The 22,690-nt window shown below is 39.8% G+C and overlaps 15 non-coding genes across 15 annotated transcripts; all 15 read right to left on the bottom strand.

Moving 5' to 3' along the window:
• Positions 1–507: 507 nt before the first annotated feature.
• Positions 508–626, bottom strand: LOC142357578 (5S ribosomal RNA). Its single transcript, XR_012761658.1, has one exon. It is a non-coding gene; the product is annotated as a 5S ribosomal RNA (ribosomal RNA).
• A 1,512-nt stretch (positions 627–2,138) lies between these two features.
• Positions 2,139–2,257, bottom strand: LOC142357577 (5S ribosomal RNA). Its single transcript, XR_012761657.1, has one exon. It is a non-coding gene; the product is annotated as a 5S ribosomal RNA (ribosomal RNA).
• A 1,888-nt stretch (positions 2,258–4,145) lies between these two features.
• LOC142357576 (5S ribosomal RNA) lies at positions 4,146–4,264 on the bottom strand. Its single transcript, XR_012761656.1, has one exon. It is a non-coding gene; the product is annotated as a 5S ribosomal RNA (ribosomal RNA).
• A 1,512-nt stretch (positions 4,265–5,776) lies between these two features.
• Positions 5,777–5,895, bottom strand: LOC142357575 (5S ribosomal RNA). Its single transcript, XR_012761655.1, has one exon. It is a non-coding gene; the product is annotated as a 5S ribosomal RNA (ribosomal RNA).
• A 1,512-nt stretch (positions 5,896–7,407) lies between these two features.
• LOC142357574 (5S ribosomal RNA) lies at positions 7,408–7,526 on the bottom strand. The gene has a single exon (XR_012761654.1). It is a non-coding gene; the product is annotated as a 5S ribosomal RNA (ribosomal RNA).
• A 1,512-nt stretch (positions 7,527–9,038) lies between these two features.
• On the bottom strand, positions 9,039–9,157 carry LOC142357573 (5S ribosomal RNA). Its single transcript, XR_012761653.1, has one exon. It is a non-coding gene; the product is annotated as a 5S ribosomal RNA (ribosomal RNA).
• A 1,512-nt stretch (positions 9,158–10,669) lies between these two features.
• LOC142357572 (5S ribosomal RNA) lies at positions 10,670–10,788 on the bottom strand. The gene has a single exon (XR_012761652.1). It is a non-coding gene; the product is annotated as a 5S ribosomal RNA (ribosomal RNA).
• Positions 10,789–11,924: 1,136 nt separating this feature from the next.
• LOC142357571 (5S ribosomal RNA) lies at positions 11,925–12,043 on the bottom strand. The gene has a single exon (XR_012761651.1). It is a non-coding gene; the product is annotated as a 5S ribosomal RNA (ribosomal RNA).
• Positions 12,044–13,555: 1,512 nt separating this feature from the next.
• Positions 13,556–13,674, bottom strand: LOC142357569 (5S ribosomal RNA). The gene has a single exon (XR_012761649.1). It is a non-coding gene; the product is annotated as a 5S ribosomal RNA (ribosomal RNA).
• Positions 13,675–14,998: 1,324 nt separating this feature from the next.
• LOC142357568 (5S ribosomal RNA) lies at positions 14,999–15,117 on the bottom strand. Its single transcript, XR_012761648.1, has one exon. It is a non-coding gene; the product is annotated as a 5S ribosomal RNA (ribosomal RNA).
• Positions 15,118–16,253: 1,136 nt separating this feature from the next.
• LOC142357567 (5S ribosomal RNA) lies at positions 16,254–16,372 on the bottom strand. Its single transcript, XR_012761647.1, has one exon. It is a non-coding gene; the product is annotated as a 5S ribosomal RNA (ribosomal RNA).
• A 1,136-nt stretch (positions 16,373–17,508) lies between these two features.
• Positions 17,509–17,627, bottom strand: LOC142357566 (5S ribosomal RNA). The gene has a single exon (XR_012761646.1). It is a non-coding gene; the product is annotated as a 5S ribosomal RNA (ribosomal RNA).
• A 1,324-nt stretch (positions 17,628–18,951) lies between these two features.
• LOC142357565 (5S ribosomal RNA) lies at positions 18,952–19,070 on the bottom strand. The gene has a single exon (XR_012761645.1). It is a non-coding gene; the product is annotated as a 5S ribosomal RNA (ribosomal RNA).
• A 1,324-nt stretch (positions 19,071–20,394) lies between these two features.
• LOC142357564 (5S ribosomal RNA) lies at positions 20,395–20,513 on the bottom strand. Its single transcript, XR_012761644.1, has one exon. It is a non-coding gene; the product is annotated as a 5S ribosomal RNA (ribosomal RNA).
• Positions 20,514–21,837: 1,324 nt separating this feature from the next.
• Positions 21,838–21,956, bottom strand: LOC142357562 (5S ribosomal RNA). The gene has a single exon (XR_012761643.1). It is a non-coding gene; the product is annotated as a 5S ribosomal RNA (ribosomal RNA).
• Between the last annotated feature and the right edge of the window lie 734 nt (positions 21,957–22,690).

The following is a 22,690-nucleotide window of genomic DNA, read 5'->3' as shown; positions in this document are numbered from 1 at the left end:
TTACCGATTTCCAAAAAAGTATCCGCGCTCGATGAGGCTTAACTTTTTCGATCACCGAACTTTGTTTTGGTCACCAAATCGTCAATTTTAGTCCGAATTGGCTCATTTTTTGTGGGCATGCTCCACTTGAGCCATAGATTGGGATAAAACAAAAAAATTGGGCACAGCGAACCGTTTTGGTCAAGTTTTTACCGATTTCCAAAAAAGTATCCGCGCTCGATGAGGCTTAACTTTTTCGATCACCGAACTTTGTTTTGGTCACCAAATCGTCAATTTTAGTCCGAATTGGCTCATTTTTTGTGGGCATGCTCCACTTGAGCCATAGATTGGGATAAAACAAAAAAATCTGGCACAGCGAACCATTTTGGACAAGTTTTTACCCATTTCCAAAAAAGTATCCGCGCTCGATGAGGCTTAACTTTTTCGATCACCGAGGCTTTTTGAGGCTCTAAAAAGTGTAAATATCGAATAAAAGTATTCTATGAGGTTTGAATACTCAAAAGAAAAAGCCTACAACACCTGGTGTTCCCAAGCGGTCACCCATCCAAGTACTAACCAGGCCCAATGTTGCTTAACTTCGGTGATCGGACGAGAACCGGTGCATTCAACATGGTATGGTCGTAGGCATTTGCGTGAGCGGGAGCGAATTTATATACAACAGTATTGTATTGTAGTCTTATATTCATATATAGGATTACTTTAACTGGCCGCCTTGCGGTTTGCAAAATAGTCACTTAATACATGCAATTTTAGCCACGGTTGTGTTATAATTTATGCAATTCGTAGCCAAACAGTGTATTATGACAAAAGCGCAAACTTTTTGCTTCCAACCATCCACAATACAGTGGAACGGCAGCAAAACAAAGCACAGATGGATTGGGTACGGGGAACCTGTATAACCGGACATTGAACCGGAAGCATGACTTCAGTGGGTTTAGGCCGGTAATTGGGAAAATCAGTGGCGAATTGCTTTTAGCCTAATTGTTGTGATAAACTTATTAAATAGGTAAGTATCAACTCTATTTGATAAGTTTTATTTGAATGCACTCTGCGTTAGCGGAGTGCAGCCTAAAGAATGGAACTGAGCGATTTGCACTAACTTAAAAGTTAGTTTAATAAAGGGAAAATTTACAATTAGTTTTGATGTTTCCGAGACAGTTCCAAATATCAAATATACAGTATACGCAAGCAGGGGAACTATTAGAATGGCCTTTACAAGTATATGGGGTGTGTTTGGAGCAATGGTTATTGCTGAAATTGTCATTTACAAAAAGTATCCGCGCTCGATGAGGCTTAACTTTTTCGATCACCGAACTTTGTTTTGATCACCAAATCGTCAATTTTAGTCCGAATTGGCTCATTTTTTGTGGGCACGCTCCACTTGAGCCATAATTTGGGATAAAATAAAAAAATTGGGCACAGCGAACCGTTTTGGTCAAGTTTTTACCGATTTCCAAAAAAGTATCCGCGCTCGATGAGGCTTAACTTTTTCGATCACCGAACTTTGTTTTGGTCACCAAATCGTCAATTTTAGTCCGAATTGGCTCATTTTTTGTGGGCATGCTCCACTTGAGCCATAGATTGGGATAAAACAAAAAAATTGGGCACAGCGAACCGTTTTGGTCAAGTTTTTACCGATTTCCAAAAAAGTATCCGCGCTCGATGAGGCTTAACTTTTTCGATCACCGAACTTTGTTTTGGTCACCAAATCGTCAATTTTAGTCCGAATTGGCTCATTTTTTGTGGGCATGCTCCACTTGAGCCATAGATTGGGATAAAACAAAAAAATTGGGCACAGCGAACCGTTTTGGTCAAGTTTTTACCGATTTCCAAAAAAGTATCCGCGCTCGATGAGGCTTAACTTTTTCGATCACCGAACTTTGTTTTGGTCACCAAATCGTCAATTTTAGTCCGAATTGGCTCATTTTTTGTGGGCATGCTCCACTTGAGCCATAGATTGGGATAAAACAAAAAAAACTGGCGCAGCGAACCATTTTGGACAAGTTTTTACCCATTTCCAAAAAAGTATCCGCGCTCGATGAGGCTTAACTTTTTCGATCACCGAGGCTTTTTGAGGCTCTAAAAAGTGTAAATATCGAATAAAAGTATTCTATGAGGTTTGAATACTCAAAAGAAAAAGCCTACAACACCTGGTGTTCCCAAGCGGTCACCCATCCAAGTACTAACCAGGCCCAATGTTGCTTAACTTCGGTGATCGGACGAGAACCGGTGCATTCAACATGGTATGGTCGTAGGCATTTGCGTGAGCGGGAGCGAATTTATATACAACAGTATTGTATTGTAGTCTTATATTCATATATAGGATTACTTTAACTGGCCGCCTTGCGGTTTGCAAAATAGTCACTTAATACATGCAATTTTAGCCACGGTTGTGTTATAATTTATGCAATTCGTAGCCAAACAGTGTATTATGACAAAAGCGCAAACTTTTTGCTTCCAACCATCCACAATACAGTGGAACGGCAGCAAAACAAAGCACAGATGGATTGGGTACGGGGAACCTGTATAACCGGACATTGAACCGGAAGCATGACTTCAGTGGGTTTAGGCCGGTAATTGGGAAAATCAGTGGCGAATTGCTTTTAGCCTAATTGTTGTGATAAACTTATTAAATAGGTAAGTATCAACTCTATTTGATAAGTTTTATTTGAATGCACTCTGCGTTAGCGGAGTGCAGCCTAAAGAATGGAACTGAGCGATTTGCACTAACTTAAAAGTTAGTTTAATAAAGGGAAAATTTACAATTAGTTTTGATGTTTCCGAGACAGTTCCAAATATCAAATATACAGTATACGCAAGCAGGGGAACTATTAGAATGGCCTTTACAAGTATATGGGGTGTGTTTGGAGCAATGGTTATTGCTGAAATTGTCATTTACAAAAAGTATCCGCGCTCGATGAGGCTTAACTTTTTCGATCACCGAACTTTGTTTTGATCACCAAATCGTCAATTTTAGTCCGAATTGGCTCATTTTTTGTGGGCACGCTCCACTTGAGCCATAATTTGGGATAAAATAAAAAAATCTGGCACAGCAAACCATTTTGCACAAGTTTTTACCGATTTCCAAAAAAGTATCCGCGCTCGATGAGGCTTAACTTTTTCGATCACCGAACTTTGTTTTGGTCACCAAATCGTCAATTTTAGTCCGAATTGGCTCATTTTTTGTGGGCATGCTCCACTTGAGCCATAGATTGGGATAAAACAAAAAAATTGGGCACAGCGAACCGTTTTGGTCAAGTTTTTACCGATTTCCAAAAAAGTATCCGCGCTCGATGAGGCTTAACTTTTTCGATCACCGAACTTTGTTTTGGTCACCAAATCGTCAATTTTAGTCCGAATTGGCTCATTTTTTGTGGGCATGCTCCACTTGAGCCATAGATTGGGATAAAACAAAAAAATTGGGCACAGCGAACCGTTTTGGTCAAGTTTTTACCGATTTCCAAAAAAGTATCCGCGCTCGATGAGGCTTAACTTTTTCGATCACCGAACTTTGTTTTGGTCACCAAATCGTCAATTTTAGTCCGAATTGGCTCATTTTTTGTGGGCATGCTCCACTTGAGCCATAGATTGGGATAAAACAAAAAAATTGGGCACAGCGAACCGTTTTGGTCAAGTTTTTACCGATTTCCAAAAAAGTATCCGCGCTCGATGAGGCTTAACTTTTTCGATCACCGAACTTTGTTTTGGTCACCAAATCGTCAATTTTAGTCCGAATTGGCTCATTTTTTGTGGGCATGCTCCACTTGAGCCATAGATTGGGATAAAACAAAAAAATTGGGCACAGCGAACCGTTTTGGTCAAGTTTTTACCGATTTCCAAAAAAGTATCCGCGCTCGATGAGGCTTAACTTTTTCGATCACCGAACTTTGTTTTGGTCACCAAATCGTCAATTTTAGTCCGAATTGGCTCATTTTTTGTGGGCATGCTCCACTTGAGCCATAGATTGGGATAAAACAAAAAAAACTGGCGCAGCGAACCATTTTGGACAAGTTTTTACCCATTTCCAAAAAAGTATCCGCGCTCGATGAGGCTTAACTTTTTCGATCACCGAGGCTTTTTGAGGCTCTAAAAAGTGTAAATATCGAATAAAAGTATTCTATGAGGTTTGAATACTCAAAAGAAAAAGCCTACAACACCTGGTGTTCCCAAGCGGTCACCCATCCAAGTACTAACCAGGCCCAATGTTGCTTAACTTCGGTGATCGGACGAGAACCGGTGCATTCAACATGGTATGGTCGTAGGCATTTGCGTGAGCGGGAGCGAATTTATATACAACAGTATTGTATTGTAGTCTTATATTCATATATAGGATTACTTTAACTGGCCGCCTTGCGGTTTGCAAAATAGTCACTTAATACATGCAATTTTAGCCACGGTTGTGTTATAATTTATGCAATTCGTAGCCAAACAGTGTATTATGACAAAAGCGCAAACTTTTTGCTTCCAACCATCCACAATACAGTGGAACGGCAGCAAAACAAAGCACAGATGGATTGGGTACGGGGAACCTGTATAACCGGACATTGAACCGGAAGCATGACTTCAGTGGGTTTAGGCCGGTAATTGGGAAAATCAGTGGCGAATTGCTTTTAGCCTAATTGTTGTGATAAACTTATTAAATAGGTAAGTATCAACTCTATTTGATAAGTTTTATTTGAATGCACTCTGCGTTAGCGGAGTGCAGCCTAAAGAATGGAACTGAGCGATTTGCACTAACTTAAAAGTTAGTTTAATAAAGGGAAAATTTACAATTAGTTTTGATGTTTCCGAGACAGTTCCAAATATCAAATATACAGTATACGCAAGCAGGGGAACTATTAGAATGGCCTTTACAAGTATATGGGGTGTGTTTGGAGCAATGGTTATTGCTGAAATTGTCATTTACAAAAAGTATCCGCGCTCGATGAGGCTTAACTTTTTCGATCACCGAACTTTGTTTTGATCACCAAATCGTCAATTTTAGTCCGAATTGGCTCATTTTTTGTGGGCACGCTCCACTTGAGCCATAATTTGGGATAAAATAAAAAAATTGGGCACAGCGAACCGTTTTGGTCAAGTTTTTACCGATTTCCAAAAAAGTATCCGCGCTCGATGAGGCTTAACTTTTTCGATCACCGAACTTTGTTTTGGTCACCAAATCGTCAATTTTAGTCCGAATTGGCTCATTTTTTGTGGGCATGCTCCACTTGAGCCATAGATTGGGATAAAACAAAAAAATTGGGCACAGCGAACCGTTTTGGTCAAGTTTTTACCGATTTCCAAAAAAGTATCCGCGCTCGATGAGGCTTAACTTTTTCGATCACCGAACTTTGTTTTGGTCACCAAATCGTCAATTTTAGTCCGAATTGGCTCATTTTTTGTGGGCATGCTCCACTTGAGCCATAGATTGGGATAAAACAAAAAAATTGGGCACAGCGAACCGTTTTGGTCAAGTTTTTACCGATTTCCAAAAAAGTATCCGCGCTCGATGAGGCTTAACTTTTTCGATCACCGAACTTTGTTTTGGTCACCAAATCGTCAATTTTAGTCCGAATTGGCTCATTTTTTGTGGGCATGCTCCACTTGAGCCATAGATTGGGATAAAACAAAAAAATCTGGCACAGCGAACCATTTTGGACAAGTTTTTACCCATTTCCAAAAAAGTATCCGCGCTCGATGAGGCTTAACTTTTTCGATCACCGAGGCTTTTTGAGGCTCTAAAAAGTGTAAATATCGAATAAAAGTATTCTATGAGGTTTGAATACTCAAAAGAAAAAGCCTACAACACCTGGTGTTCCCAAGCGGTCACCCATCCAAGTACTAACCAGGCCCAATGTTGCTTAACTTCGGTGATCGGACGAGAACCGGTGCATTCAACATGGTATGGTCGTAGGCATTTGCGTGAGCGGGAGCGAATTTATATACAACAGTATTGTATTGTAGTCTTATATTCATATATAGGATTACTTTAACTGGCCGCCTTGCGGTTTGCAAAATAGTCACTTAATACATGCAATTTTAGCCACGGTTGTGTTATAATTTATGCAATTCGTAGCCAAACAGTGTATTATGACAAAAGCGCAAACTTTTTGCTTCCAACCATCCACAATACAGTGGAACGGCAGCAAAACAAAGCACAGATGGATTGGGTACGGGGAACCTGTATAACCGGACATTGAACCGGAAGCATGACTTCAGTGGGTTTAGGCCGGTAATTGGGAAAATCAGTGGCGAATTGCTTTTAGCCTAATTGTTGTGATAAACTTATTAAATAGGTAAGTATCAACTCTATTTGATAAGTTTTATTTGAATGCACTCTGCGTTAGCGGAGTGCAGCCTAAAGAATGGAACTGAGCGATTTGCACTAACTTAAAAGTTAGTTTAATAAAGGGAAAATTTACAATTAGTTTTGATGTTTCCGAGACAGTTCCAAATATCAAATATACAGTATACGCAAGCAGGGGAACTATTAGAATGGCCTTTACAAGTATATGGGGTGTGTTTGGAGCAATGGTTATTGCTGAAATTGTCATTTACAAAAAGTATCCGCGCTCGATGAGGCTTAACTTTTTCGATCACCGAACTTTGTTTTGATCACCAAATCGTCAATTTTAGTCCGAATTGGCTCATTTTTTGTGGGCACGCTCCACTTGAGCCATAATTTGGGATAAAATAAAAAAATTGGGCACAGCGAACCGTTTTGGTCAAGTTTTTACCGATTTCCAAAAAAGTATCCGCGCTCGATGAGGCTTAACTTTTTCGATCACCGAACTTTGTTTTGGTCACCAAATCGTCAATTTTAGTCCGAATTGGCTCATTTTTTGTGGGCATGCTCCACTTGAGCCATAGATTGGGATAAAACAAAAAAATTGGGCACAGCGAACCGTTTTGGTCAAGTTTTTACCGATTTCCAAAAAAGTATCCGCGCTCGATGAGGCTTAACTTTTTCGATCACCGAACTTTGTTTTGGTCACCAAATCGTCAATTTTAGTCCGAATTGGCTCATTTTTTGTGGGCATGCTCCACTTGAGCCATAGATTGGGATAAAACAAAAAAATTGGGCACAGCGAACCGTTTTGGTCAAGTTTTTACCGATTTCCAAAAAAGTATCCGCGCTCGATGAGGCTTAACTTTTTCGATCACCGAACTTTGTTTTGGTCACCAAATCGTCAATTTTAGTCCGAATTGGCTCATTTTTTGTGGGCATGCTCCACTTGAGCCATAGATTGGGATAAAACAAAAAAATTGGGCACAGCGAACCGTTTTGGTCAAGTTTTTACCCATTTCCAAAAAAGTATCCGCGCTCGATGAGGCTTAACTTTTTCGATCACCGAGGCTTTTTGAGGCTCTAAAAAGTGTAAATATCGAATAAAAGTATTCTATGAGGTTTGAATACTCAAAAGAAAAAGCCTACAACACCTGGTGTTCCCAAGCGGTCACCCATCCAAGTACTAACCAGGCCCAATGTTGCTTAACTTCGGTGATCGGACGAGAACCGGTGCATTCAACATGGTATGGTCGTAGGCATTTGCGTGAGCGGGAGCGAATTTATATACAACAGTATTGTATTGTAGTCTTATATTCATATATAGGATTACTTTAACTGGCCGCCTTGCGGTTTGCAAAATAGTCACTTAATACATGCAATTTTAGCCACGGTTGTGTTATAATTTATGCAATTCGTAGCCAAACAGTGTATTATGACAAAAGCGCAAACTTTTTGCTTCCAACCATCCACAATACAGTGGAACGGCAGCAAAACAAAGCACAGATGGATTGGGTACGGGGAACCTGTATAACCGGACATTGAACCGGAAGCATGACTTCAGTGGGTTTAGGCCGGTAATTGGGAAAATCAGTGGCGAATTGCTTTTAGCCTAATTGTTGTGATAAACTTATTAAATAGGTAAGTATCAACTCTATTTGATAAGTTTTATTTGAATGCACTCTGCGTTAGCGGAGTGCAGCCTAAAGAATGGAACTGAGCGATTTGCACTAACTTAAAAGTTAGTTTAATAAAGGGAAAATTTACAATTAGTTTTGATGTTTCCGAGACAGTTCCAAATATCAAATATACAGTATACGCAAGCAGGGGAACTATTAGAATGGCCTTTACAAGTATATGGGGTGTGTTTGGAGCAATGGTTATTGCTGAAATTGTCATTTACAAAAAGTATCCGCGCTCGATGAGGCTTAACTTTTTCGATCACCGAACTTTGTTTTGATCACCAAATCGTCAATTTTAGTCCGAATTGGCTCATTTTTTGTGGGCACGCTCCACTTGAGCCATAATTTGGGATAAAATAAAAAAATTGGGCACAGCGAACCGTTTTGGTCAAGTTTTTACCGATTTCCAAAAAAGTATCCGCGCTCGATGAGGCTTAACTTTTTCGATCACCGAACTTTGTTTTGGTCACCAAATCGTCAATTTTAGTCCGAATTGGCTCATTTTTTGTGGGCATGCTCCACTTGAGCCATAGATTGGGATAAAACAAAAAAATTGGGCACAGCGAACCGTTTTGGTCAAGTTTTTACCGATTTCCAAAAAAGTATCCGCGCTCGATGAGGCTTAACTTTTTCGATCACCGAACTTTGTTTTGGTCACCAAATCGTCAATTTTAGTCCGAATTGGCTCATTTTTTGTGGGCATGCTCCACTTGAGCCATAGATTGGGATAAAACAAAAAAATTGGGCACAGCGAACCGTTTTGGTCAAGTTTTTACCGATTTCCAAAAAAGTATCCGCGCTCGATGAGGCTTAACTTTTTCGATCACCGAACTTTGTTTTGGTCACCAAATCGTCAATTTTAGTCCGAATTGGCTCATTTTTTGTGGGCATGCTCCACTTGAGCCATAGATTGGGATAAAACAAAAAAAACTGGCGCAGCGAACCATTTTGGACAAGTTTTTACCCATTTCCAAAAAAGTATCCGCGCTCGATGAGGCTTAACTTTTTCGATCACCGAGGCTTTTTGAGGCTCTAAAAAGTGTAAATATCGAATAAAAGTATTCTATGAGGTTTGAATACTCAAAAGAAAAAGCCTACAACACCTGGTGTTCCCAAGCGGTCACCCATCCAAGTACTAACCAGGCCCAATGTTGCTTAACTTCGGTGATCGGACGAGAACCGGTGCATTCAACATGGTATGGTCGTAGGCATTTGCGTGAGCGGGAGCGAATTTATATACAACAGTATTGTATTGTAGTCTTATATTCATATATAGGATTACTTTAACTGGCCGCCTTGCGGTTTGCAAAATAGTCACTTAATACATGCAATTTTAGCCACGGTTGTGTTATAATTTATGCAATTCGTAGCCAAACAGTGTATTATGACAAAAGCGCAAACTTTTTGCTTCCAACCATCCACAATACAGTGGAACGGCAGCAAAACAAAGCACAGATGGATTGGGTACGGGGAACCTGTATAACCGGACATTGAACCGGAAGCATGACTTCAGTGGGTTTAGGCCGGTAATTGGGAAAATCAGTGGCGAATTGCTTTTAGCCTAATTGTTGTGATAAACTTATTAAATAGGTAAGTATCAACTCTATTTGATAAGTTTTATTTGAATGCACTCTGCGTTAGCGGAGTGCAGCCTAAAGAATGGAACTGAGCGATTTGCACTAACTTAAAAGTTAGTTTAATAAAGGGAAAATTTACAATTAGTTTTGATGTTTCCGAGACAGTTCCAAATATCAAATATACAGTATACGCAAGCAGGGGAACTATTAGAATGGCCTTTACAAGTATATGGGGTGTGTTTGGAGCAATGGTTATTGCTGAAATTGTCATTTACAAAAAGTATCCGCGCTCGATGAGGCTTAACTTTTTCGATCACCGAACTTTGTTTTGATCACCAAATCGTCAATTTTAGTCCGAATTGGCTCATTTTTTGTGGGCACGCTCCACTTGAGCCATAATTTGGGATAAAATAAAAAAATCTGGCACAGCAAACCATTTTGCACAAGTTTTTACCGATTTCCAAAAAAGTATCCGCGCTCGATGAGGCTTAACTTTTTCGATCACCGAACTTTGTTTTGGTCACCAAATCGTCAATTTTAGTCCGAATTGGCTCATTTTTTGTGGGCATGCTCCACTTGAGCCATAGATTGGGATAAAACAAAAAAATTGGGCACAGCGAACCGTTTTGGTCAAGTTTTTACCGATTTCCAAAAAAGTATCCGCGCTCGATGAGGCTTAACTTTTTCGATCACCGAACTTTGTTTTGGTCACCAAATCGTCAATTTTAGTCCGAATTGGCTCATTTTTTGTGGGCATGCTCCACTTGAGCCATAGATTGGGATAAAACAAAAAAATTGGGCACAGCGAACCGTTTTGGTCAAGTTTTTACCGATTTCCAAAAAAGTATCCGCGCTCGATGAGGCTTAACTTTTTCGATCACCGAACTTTGTTTTGGTCACCAAATCGTCAATTTTAGTCCGAATTGGCTCATTTTTTGTGGGCATGCTCCACTTGAGCCATAGATTGGGATAAAACAAAAAAAACTGGCGCAGCGAACCATTTTGGACAAGTTTTTACCCATTTCCAAAAAAGTATCCGCGCTCGATGAGGCTTAACTTTTTCGATCACCGAGGCTTTTTGAGGCTCTAAAAAGTGTAAATATCGAATAAAAGTATTCTATGAGGTTTGAATACTCAAAAGAAAAAGCCTACAACACCTGGTGTTCCCAAGCGGTCACCCATCCAAGTACTAACCAGGCCCAATGTTGCTTAACTTCGGTGATCGGACGAGAACCGGTGCATTCAACATGGTATGGTCGTAGGCATTTGCGTGAGCGGGAGCGAATTTATATACAACAGTATTGTATTGTAGTCTTATATTCATATATAGGATTACTTTAACTGGCCGCCTTGCGGTTTGCAAAATAGTCACTTAATACATGCAATTTTAGCCACGGTTGTGTTATAATTTATGCAATTCGTAGCCAAACAGTGTATTATGACAAAAGCGCAAACTTTTTGCTTCCAACCATCCACAATACAGTGGAACGGCAGCAAAACAAAGCACAGATGGATTGGGTACGGGGAACCTGTATAACCGGACATTGAACCGGAAGCATGACTTCAGTGGGTTTAGGCCGGTAATTGGGAAAATCAGTGGCGAATTGCTTTTAGCCTAATTGTTGTGATAAACTTATTAAATAGGTAAGTATCAACTCTATTTGATAAGTTTTATTTGAATGCACTCTGCGTTAGCGGAGTGCAGCCTAAAGAATGGAACTGAGCGATTTGCACTAACTTAAAAGTTAGTTTAATAAAGGGAAAATTTACAATTAGTTTTGATGTTTCCGAGACAGTTCCAAATATCAAATATACAGTATACGCAAGCAGGGGAACTATTAGAATGGCCTTTACAAGTATATGGGGTGTGTTTGGAGCAATGGTTATTGCTGAAATTGTCATTTACAAAAAGTATCCGCGCTCGATGAGGCTTAACTTTTTCGATCACCGAACTTTGTTTTGATCACCAAATCGTCAATTTTAGTCCGAATTGGCTCATTTTTTGTGGGCACGCTCCACTTGAGCCATAATTTGGGATAAAATAAAAAAATTGGGCACAGCGAACCGTTTTGGTCAAGTTTTTACCGATTTCCAAAAAAGTATCCGCGCTCGATGAGGCTTAACTTTTTCGATCACCGAACTTTGTTTTGGTCACCAAATCGTCAATTTTAGTCCGAATTGGCTCATTTTTTGTGGGCATGCTCCACTTGAGCCATAGATTGGGATAAAACAAAAAAAACTGGCGCAGCGAACCATTTTGGACAAGTTTTTACCCATTTCCAAAAAAGTATCCGCGCTCGATGAGGCTTAACTTTTTCGATCACCGAGGCTTTTTGAGGCTCTAAAAAGTGTAAATATCGAATAAAAGTATTCTATGAGGTTTGAATACTCAAAAGAAAAAGCCTACAACACCTGGTGTTCCCAAGCGGTCACCCATCCAAGTACTAACCAGGCCCAATGTTGCTTAACTTCGGTGATCGGACGAGAACCGGTGCATTCAACATGGTATGGTCGTAGGCATTTGCGTGAGCGGGAGCGAATTTATATACAACAGTATTGTATTGTAGTCTTATATTCATATATAGGATTACTTTAACTGGCCGCCTTGCGGTTTGCAAAATAGTCACTTAATACATGCAATTTTAGCCACGGTTGTGTTATAATTTATGCAATTCGTAGCCAAACAGTGTATTATGACAAAAGCGCAAACTTTTTGCTTCCAACCATCCACAATACAGTGGAACGGCAGCAAAACAAAGCACAGATGGATTGGGTACGGGGAACCTGTATAACCGGACATTGAACCGGAAGCATGACTTCAGTGGGTTTAGGCCGGTAATTGGGAAAATCAGTGGCGAATTGCTTTTAGCCTAATTGTTGTGATAAACTTATTAAATAGGTAAGTATCAACTCTATTTGATAAGTTTTATTTGAATGCACTCTGCGTTAGCGGAGTGCAGCCTAAAGAATGGAACTGAGCGATTTGCACTAACTTAAAAGTTAGTTTAATAAAGGGAAAATTTACAATTAGTTTTGATGTTTCCGAGACAGTTCCAAATATCAAATATACAGTATACGCAAGCAGGGGAACTATTAGAATGGCCTTTACAAGTATATGGGGTGTGTTTGGAGCAATGGTTATTGCTGAAATTGTCATTTACAAAAAGTATCCGCGCTCGATGAGGCTTAACTTTTTCGATCACCGAACTTTGTTTTGATCACCAAATCGTCAATTTTAGTCCGAATTGGCTCATTTTTTGTGGGCACGCTCCACTTGAGCCATAATTTGGGATAAAATAAAAAAATCTGGCACAGCAAACCATTTTGCACAAGTTTTTACCGATTTCCAAAAAAGTATCCGCGCTCGATGAGGCTTAACTTTTTCGATCACCGAACTTTGTTTTGGTCACCAAATCGTCAATTTTAGTCCGAATTGGCTCATTTTTTGTGGGCATGCTCCACTTGAGCCATAGATTGGGATAAAACAAAAAAATTGGGCACAGCGAACCGTTTTGGTCAAGTTTTTACCGATTTCCAAAAAAGTATCCGCGCTCGATGAGGCTTAACTTTTTCGATCACCGAACTTTGTTTTGGTCACCAAATCGTCAATTTTAGTCCGAATTGGCTCATTTATTGTGGGCATGCTCCACTTGAGCCATAGATTGGGATAAAACAAAAAAATTGGGCACAGCGAACCGTTTTGGTCAAGTTTTTACCGATTTCCAAAAAAGTATCCGCGCTCGATGAGGCTTAACTTTTTCGATCACCGAACTTTGTTTTGGTCACCAAATCGTCAATTTTAGTCCGAATTGGCTCATTTTTTGTGGGCATGCTCCACTTGAGCCATAGATTGGGATAAAACAAAAAAAACTGGCGCAGCGAACCATTTTGGACAAGTTTTTACCCATTTCCAAAAAAGTATCCGCGCTCGATGAGGCTTAACTTTTTCGATCACCGAGGCTTTTTGAGGCTCTAAAAAGTGTAAATATCGAATAAAAGTATTCTATGAGGTTTGAATACTCAAAAGAAAAAGCCTACAACACCTGGTGTTCCCAAGCGGTCACCCATCCAAGTACTAACCAGGCCCAATGTTGCTTAACTTCGGTGATCGGACGAGAACCGGTGCATTCAACATGGTATGGTCGTAGGCATTTGCGTGAGCGGGAGCGAATTTATATACAACAGTATTGTATTGTAGTCTTATATTCATATATAGGATTACTTTAACTGGCCGCCTTGCGGTTTGCAAAATAGTCACTTAATACATGCAATTTTAGCCACGGTTGTGTTATAATTTATGCAATTCGTAGCCAAACAGTGTATTATGACAAAAGCGCAAACTTTTTGCTTCCAACCATCCACAATACAGTGGAACGGCAGCAAAACAAAGCACAGATGGATTGGGTACGGGGAACCTGTATAACCGGACATTGAACCGGAAGCATGACTTCAGTGGGTTTAGGCCGGTAATTGGGAAAATCAGTGGCGAATTGCTTTTAGCCTAATTGTTGTGATAAACTTATTAAATAGGTAAGTATCAACTCTATTTGATAAGTTTTATTTGAATGCACTCTGCGTTAGCGGAGTGCAGCCTAAAGAATGGAACTGAGCGATTTGCACTAACTTAAAAGTTAGTTTAATAAAGGGAAAATTTACAATTAGTTTTGATGTTTCCGAGACAGTTCCAAATATCAAATATACAGTATACGCAAGCAGGGGAACTATTAGAATGGCCTTTACAAGTATATGGGGTGTGTTTGGAGCAATGGTTATTGCTGAAATTGTCATTTACAAAAAGTATCCGCGCTCGATGAGGCTTAACTTTTTCGATCACCGAACTTTGTTTTGATCACCAAATCGTCAATTTTAGTCCGAATTGGCTCATTTTTTGTGGGCACGCTCCACTTGAGCCATAATTTGGGATAAAATAAAAAAATTGGGCACAGCGAACCGTTTTGGTCAAGTTTTTACCGATTTCCAAAAAAGTATCCGCGCTCGATGAGGCTTAACTTTTTCGATCACCGAACTTTGTTTTGGTCACCAAATCGTCAATTTTAGTCCGAATTGGCTCATTTTTTGTGGGCATGCTCCACTTGAGCCATAGATTGGGATAAAACAAAAAAATTGGGCACAGCGAACCGTTTTGGTCAAGTTTTTACCGATTTCCAAAAAAGTATCCGCGCTCGATGAGGCTTAACTTTTTCGATCACCGAACTTTGTTTTGGTCACCAAATCGTCAATTTTAGTCCGAATTGGCTCATTTTTTGTGGGCATGCTCCACTTGAGCCATAGATTGGGATAAAACAAAAAAATCTGGCACAGCGAACCATTTTGGACAAGTTTTTACCCATTTCCAAAAAAGTATCCGCGCTCGATGAGGCTTAACTTTTTCGATCACCGAGGCTTTTTGAGGCTCTAAAAAGTGTAAATATCGAATAAAAGTATTCTATGAGGTTTGAATACTCAAAAGAAAAAGCCTACAACACCTGGTGTTCCCAAGCGGTCACCCATCCAAGTACTAACCAGGCCCAATGTTGCTTAACTTCGGTGATCGGACGAGAACCGGTGCATTCAACATGGTATGGTCGTAGGCATTTGCGTGAGCGGGAGCGAATTTATATACAACAGTATTGTATTGTAGTCTTATATTCATATATAGGATTACTTTAACTGGCCGCCTTGCGGTTTGCAAAATAGTCACTTAATACATGCAATTTTAGCCACGGTTGTGTTATAATTTATGCAATTCGTAGCCAAACAGTGTATTATGACAAAAGCGCAAACTTTTTGCTTCCAACCATCCACAATACAGTGGAACGGCAGCAAAACAAAGCACAGATGGATTGGGTACGGGGAACCTGTATAACCGGACATTGAACCGGAAGCATGACTTCAGTGGGTTTAGGCCGGTAATTGGGAAAATCAGTGGCGAATTGCTTTTAGCCTAATTGTTGTGATAAACTTATTAAATAGGTAAGTATCAACTCTATTTGATAAGTTTTATTTGAATGCACTCTGCGTTAGCGGAGTGCAGCCTAAAGAATGGAACTGAGCGATTTGCACTAACTTAAAAGTTAGTTTAATAAAGGGAAAATTTACAATTAGTTTTGATGTTTCCGAGACAGTTCCAAATATCAAATATACAGTATACGCAAGCAGGGGAACTATTAGAATGGCCTTTACAAGTATATGGGGTGTGTTTGGAGCAATGGTTATTGCTGAAATTGTCATTTACAAAAAGTATCCGCGCTCGATGAGGCTTAACTTTTTCGATCACCGAACTTTGTTTTGATCACCAAATCGTCAATTTTAGTCCGAATTGGCTCATTTTTTGTGGGCACGCTCCACTTGAGCCATAATTTGGGATAAAATAAAAAAATTGGGCACAGCGAACCGTTTTGGTCAAGTTTTTACCGATTTCCAAAAAAGTATCCGCGCTAGATGAGGCTTAACTTTTTCGATCACCGAACTTTGTTTTGGTCACCAAATCGTCAATTTTAGTCCGAATTGGCTCATTTTTTGTGGGCATGCTCCACTTGAGCCATAGATTGGGATAAAACAAAAAAATCTGGCACAGCGAACCATTTTGGACAAGTTTTTACCCATTTCCAAAAAAGTATCCGCGCTCGATGAGGCTTAACTTTTTCGATCACCGAGGCTTTTTGAGGCTCTAAAAAGTGTAAATATCGAATAAAAGTATTCTATGAGGTTTGAATACTCAAAAGAAAAAGCCTACAACACCTGGTGTTCCCAAGCGGTCACCCATCCAAGTACTAACCAGGCCCAATGTTGCTTAACTTCGGTGATCGGACGAGAACCGGTGCATTCAACATGGTATGGTCGTAGGCATTTGCGTGAGCGGGAGCGAATTTATATACAACAGTATTGTATTGTAGTCTTATATTCATATATAGGATTACTTTAACTGGCCGCCTTGCGGTTTGCAAAATAGTCACTTAATACATGCAATTTTAGCCACGGTTGTGTTATAATTTATGCAATTCGTAGCCAAACAGTGTATTATGACAAAAGCGCAAACTTTTTGCTTCCAACCATCCACAATACAGTGGAACGGCAGCAAAACAAAGCACAGATGGATTGGGTACGGGGAACCTGTATAACCGGACATTGAACCGGAAGCATGACTTCAGTGGGTTTAGGCCGGTAATTGGGAAAATCAGTGGCGAATTGCTTTTAGCCTAATTGTTGTGATAAACTTATTAAATAGGTAAGTATCAACTCTATTTGATAAGTTTTATTTGAATGCACTCTGCGTTAGCGGAGTGCAGCCTAAAGAATGGAACTGAGCGATTTGCACTAACTTAAAAGTTAGTTTAATAAAGGGAAAATTTACAATTAGTTTTGATGTTTCCGAGACAGTTCCAAATATCAAATATACAGTATACGCAAGCAGGGGAACTATTAGAATGGCCTTTACAAGTATATGGGGTGTGTTTGGAGCAATGGTTATTGCTGAAATTGTCATTTACAAAAAGTATCCGCGCTCGATGAGGCTTAACTTTTTCGATCACCGAACTTTGTTTTGATCACCAAATCGTCAATTTTAGTCCGAATTGGCTCATTTTTTGTGGGCACGCTCCACTTGAGCCATAATTTGGGATAAAATAAAAAAATTGGGCACAGCGAACCGTTTTGGTCAAGTTTTTACCGATTTCCAAAAAAGTATCCGCGCTCGATGAGGCTTAACTTTTTCGATCACCGAACTTTGTTTTGGTCACCAAATCGTCAATTTTAGTCCGAATTGGCTCATTTTTTGTGGGCATGCTCCACTTGAGCCATAGATTGGGATAAAACAAAAAAATCTGGCACAGCGAACCATTTTGGACAAGTTTTTACCCATTTCCAAAAAAGTATCCGCGCTCGATGAGGCTTAACTTTTTCGATCACCGAGGCTTTTTGAGGCTCTAAAAAGTGTAAATATCGAATAAAAGTATTCTATGAGGTTTGAATACTCAAAAGAAAAAGCCTACAACACCTGGTGTTCCCAAGCGGTCACCCATCCAAGTACTAACCAGGCCCAATGTTGCTTAACTTCGGTGATCGGACGAGAACCGGTGCATTCAACATGGTATGGTCGTAGGCATTTGCGTGAGCGGGAGCGAATTTATATACAACAGTATTGTATTGTAGTCTTATATTCATATATAGGATTACTTTAACTGGCCGCCTTGCGGTTTGCAAAATAGTCACTTAATACATGCAATTTTAGCCACGGTTGTGTTATAATTTATGCAATTCGTAGCCAAACAGTGTATTATGACAAAAGCGCAAACTTTTTGCTTCCAACCATCCACAATACAGTGGAACGGCAGCAAAACAAAGCACAGATGGATTGGGTACGGGGAACCTGTATAACCGGACATTGAACCGGAAGCATGACTTCAGTGGGTTTAGGCCGGTAATTGGGAAAATCAGTGGCGAATTGCTTTTAGCCTAATTGTTGTGATAAACTTATTAAATAGGTAAGTATCAACTCTATTTGATAAGTTTTATTTGAATGCACTCTGCGTTAGCGGAGTGCAGCCTAAAGAATGGAACTGAGCGATTTGCACTAACTTAAAAGTTAGTTTAATAAAGGGAAAATTTACAATTAGTTTTGATGTTTCCGAGACAGTTCCAAATATCAAATATACAGTATACGCAAGCAGGGGAACTATTAGAATGGCCTTTACAAGTATATGGGGTGTGTTTGGAGCAATGGTTATTGCTGAAATTGTCATTTACAAAAAGTATCCGCGCTCGATGAGGCTTAACTTTTTCGATCACCGAACTTTGTTTTGATCACCAAATCGTCAATTTTAGTCCGAATTGGCTCATTTTTTGTGGGCACGCTCCACTTGAGCCATAATTTGGGATAAAATAAAAAAATTGGGCACAGCGAACCGTTTTGGTCAAGTTTTTACCGATTTCCAAAAAAGTATCCGCGCTCGATGAGGCTTAACTTTTTCGATCACCGAACTTTGTTTTGGTCACCAAATCGTCAATTTTAGTCCGAATTGGCTCATTTTTTGTGGGCATGCTCCACTTGAGCCATAGATTGGGATAAAACAAAAAAATTGGGCACAGCGAACCGTTTTGGTCAAGTTTTTACCGATTTCCAAAAAAGTATCCGCGCTCGATGAGGCTTAACTTTTTCGATCACCGAACTTTGTTTTGGTCACCAAATCGTCAATTTTAGTCCGAATTGGCTCATTTTTTGTGGGCATGCTCCACTTGAGCCATAGATTGGGATAAAACAAAAAAATCTGGCACAGCGAACCATTTTGGACAAGTTTTTACCCATTTCCAAAAAAGTATCCGCGCTCGATGAGGCTTAACTTTTTCGATCACCGAGGCTTTTTGAGGCTCTAAAAAGTGTAAATATCGAATAAAAGTATTCTATGAGGTTTGAATACTCAAAAGAAAAAGCCTACAACACCTGGTGTTCCCAAGCGGTCACCCATCCAAGTACTAACCAGGCCCAATGTTGCTTAACTTCGGTGATCGGACGAGAACCGGTGCATTCAACATGGTATGGTCGTAGGCATTTGCGTGAGCGGGAGCGAATTTATATACAACAGTATTGTATTGTAGTCTTATATTCATATATAGGATTACTTTAACTGGCCGCCTTGCGGTTTGCAAAATAGTCACTTAATACATGCAATTTTAGCCACGGTTGTGTTATAATTTATGCAATTCGTAGCCAAACAGTGTATTATGACAAAAGCGCAAACTTTTTGCTTCCAACCATCCACAATACAGTGGAACGGCAGCAAAACAAAGCACAGATGGATTGGGTACGGGGAACCTGTATAACCGGACATTGAACCGGAAGCATGACTTCAGTGGGTTTAGGCCGGTAATTGGGAAAATCAGTGGCGAATTGCTTTTAGCCTAATTGTTGTGATAAACTTATTAAATAGGTAAGTATCAACTCTATTTGATAAGTTTTATTTGAATGCACTCTGCGTTAGCGGAGTGCAGCCTAAAGAATGGAACTGAGCGATTTGCACTAACTTAAAAGTTAGTTTAATAAAGGGAAAATTTACAATTAGTTTTGATGTTTCCGAGACAGTTCCAAATATCAAATATACAGTATACGCAAGCAGGGGAACTATTAGAATGGCCTTTACAAGTATATGGGGTGTGTTTGGAGCAATGGTTATTGCTGAAATTGTCATTTACAAAAAGTATCCGCGCTCGATGAGGCTTAACTTTTTCGATCACCGAACTTTGTTTTGATCACCAAATCGTCAATTTTAGTCCGAATTGGCTCATTTTTTGTGGGCACGCTCCACTTGAGCCATAATTTGGGATAAAATAAAAAAATTGGGCACAGCGAACCGTTTTGGTCAAGTTTTTACCGATTTCCAAAAAAGTATCCGCGCTCGATGAGGCTTAACTTTTTCGATCACCGAACTTTGTTTTGGTCACCAAATCGTCAATTTTAGTCCGAATTGGCTCATTTTTTGTGGGCATGCTCCACTTGAGCCATAGATTGGGATAAAACAAAAAAATTGGGCACAGCGAACCGTTTTGGTCAAGTTTTTACCGATTTCCAAAAAAGTATCCGCGCTCGATGAGGCTTAACTTTTTCGATCACCGAACTTTGTTTTGGTCACCAAATCGTCAATTTTAGTCCGAATTGGCTCATTTTTTGTGGGCATGCTCCACTTGAGCCATAGATTGGGATAAAACAAAAAAATCTGGCACAGCGAACCATTTTGGACAAGTTTTTACCCATTTCCAAAAAAGTATCCGCGCTCGATGAGGCTTAACTTTTTCGATCACCGAGGCTTTTTGAGGCTCTAAAAAGTGTAAATATCGAATAAAAGTATTCTATGAGGTTTGAATACTCAAAAGAAAAAGCCTACAACACCTGGTGTTCCCAAGCGGTCACCCATCCAAGTACTAACCAGGCCCAATGTTGCTTAACTTCGGTGATCGGACGAGAACCGGTGCATTCAACATGGTATGGTCGTAGGCATTTGCGTGAGCGGGAGCGAATTTATATACAACAGTATTGTATTGTAGTCTTATATTCATATATAGGATTACTTTAACTGGCCGCCTTGCGGTTTGCAAAATAGTCACTTAATACATGCAATTTTAGCCACGGTTGTGTTATAATTTATGCAATTCGTAGCCAAACAGTGTATTATGACAAAAGCGCAAACTTTTTGCTTCCAACCATCCACAATACAGTGGAACGGCAGCAAAACAAAGCACAGATGGATTGGGTACGGGGAACCTGTATAACCGGACATTGAACCGGAAGCATGACTTCAGTGGGTTTAGGCCGGTAATTGGGAAAATCAGTGGCGAATTGCTTTTAGCCTAATTGTTGTGATAAACTTATTAAATAGGTAAGTATCAACTCTATTTGATAAGTTTTATTTGAATGCACTCTGCGTTAGCGGAGTGCAGCCTAAAGAATGGAACTGAGCGATTTGCACTAACTTAAAAGTTAGTTTAATAAAGGGAAAATTTACAATTAGTTTTGATGTTTCCGAGACAGTTCCAAATATCAAATATACAGTATACGCAAGCAGGGGAACTATTAGAATGGCCTTTACAAGTATATGGGGTGTGTTTGGAGCAATGGTTATTGCTGAAATTGTCATTTACAAAAAGTATCCGCGCTCGATGAGGCTTAACTTTTTCGATCACCGAACTTTGTTTTGATCACCAAATCGTCAATTTTAGTCCGAATTGGCTCATTTTTTGTGGGCACGCTCCACTTGAGCCATAATTTGGGATAAAATAAAAAAATTGGGCACAGCGAACCGTTTTGGTCAAGTTTTTACCGATTTCCAAAAAAGTATCCGCGCTCGATGAGGCTTAACTTTTTCGATCACCGAACTTTGTTTTGGTCACCAAATCGTCAATTTTAGTCCGAATTGGCTCATTTTTTGTGGGCATGCTCCACTTGAGCCATAGATTGGGATAAAACAAAAAAATTGGGCACAGCGAACCGTTTTGGTCAAGTTTTTACCGATTTCCAAAAAAGTATCCGCGCTCGATGAGGCTTAACTTTTTCGATCACCGAACTTTGTTTTGGTCACCAAATCGTCAATTTTAGTCCGAATTGGCTCATTTTTTGTGGGCATGCTCCACTTGAGCCATAGATTGGGATAAAACAAAAAAATCTGGCACAGCGAACCATTTTGGACAAGTTTTTACCCATTTCCAAAAAAGTATCCGCGCTCGATGAGGCTTAACTTTTTCGATCACCGAGGCTTTTTGAGGCTCTAAAAAGTGTAAATATCGAATAAAAGTATTCTATGAGGTTTGAATACTCAAAAGAAAAAGCCTACAACACCTGGTGTTCCCAAGCGGTCACCCATCCAAGTACTAACCAGGCCCAATGTTGCTTAACTTCGGTGATCGGACGAGAACCGGTGCATTCAACATGGTATGGTCGTAGGCATTTGCGTGAGCGGGAGCGAATTTATATACAACAGTATTGTATTGTAGTCTTATATTCATATATAGGATTACTTTAACTGGCCGCCTTGCGGTTTGCAAAATAGTCACTTAATACATGCAATTTTAGCCACGGTTGTGTTATAATTTATGCAATTCGTAGCCAAACAGTGTATTATGACAAAAGCGCAAACTTTTTGCTTCCAACCATCCACAATACAGTGGAACGGCAGCAAAACAAAGCACAGATGGATTGGGTACGGGGAACCTGTATAACCGGACATTGAACCGGAAGCATGACTTCAGTGGGTTTAGGCCGGTAATTGGGAAAATCAGTGGCGAATTGCTTTTAGCCTAATTGTTGTGATAAACTTATTAAATAGGTAAGTATCAACTCTATTTGATAAGTTTTATTTGAATGCACTCTGCGTTAGCGGAGTGCAGCCTAAAGAATGGAACTGAGCGATTTGCACTAACTTAAAAGTTAGTTTAATAAAGGGAAAATTTACAATTAGTTTTGATGTTTCCGAGACAGTTCCAAATATCAAATATACAGTATACGCAAGCAGGGGAACTATTAGAATGGCCTTTACAAGTATATGGGGTGTGTTTGGAGCAATGGTTATTGCTGAAATTGTCATTTACAAAAAGTATCCGCGCTCGATGAGGCTTAACTTTTTCGATCACCGAACTTTGTTTTGATCACCAAATCGTCAATTTTAGTCCGAATTGGCTCA

The sequence above is a fragment of the Convolutriloba macropyga genome, unplaced genomic scaffold (assembly GCF_964194025.1).
Source record: "Convolutriloba macropyga unplaced genomic scaffold, txConMacr16.3 SCAFFOLD_996, whole genome shotgun sequence".
Classification (NCBI taxonomy): Eukaryota; Metazoa; Xenacoelomorpha; order Acoela; family Convolutidae; genus Convolutriloba; species Convolutriloba macropyga.
Note: the sequence above shows the minus strand (reverse complement) of the source record. Positions and strands in the feature narration are given on the sequence as shown.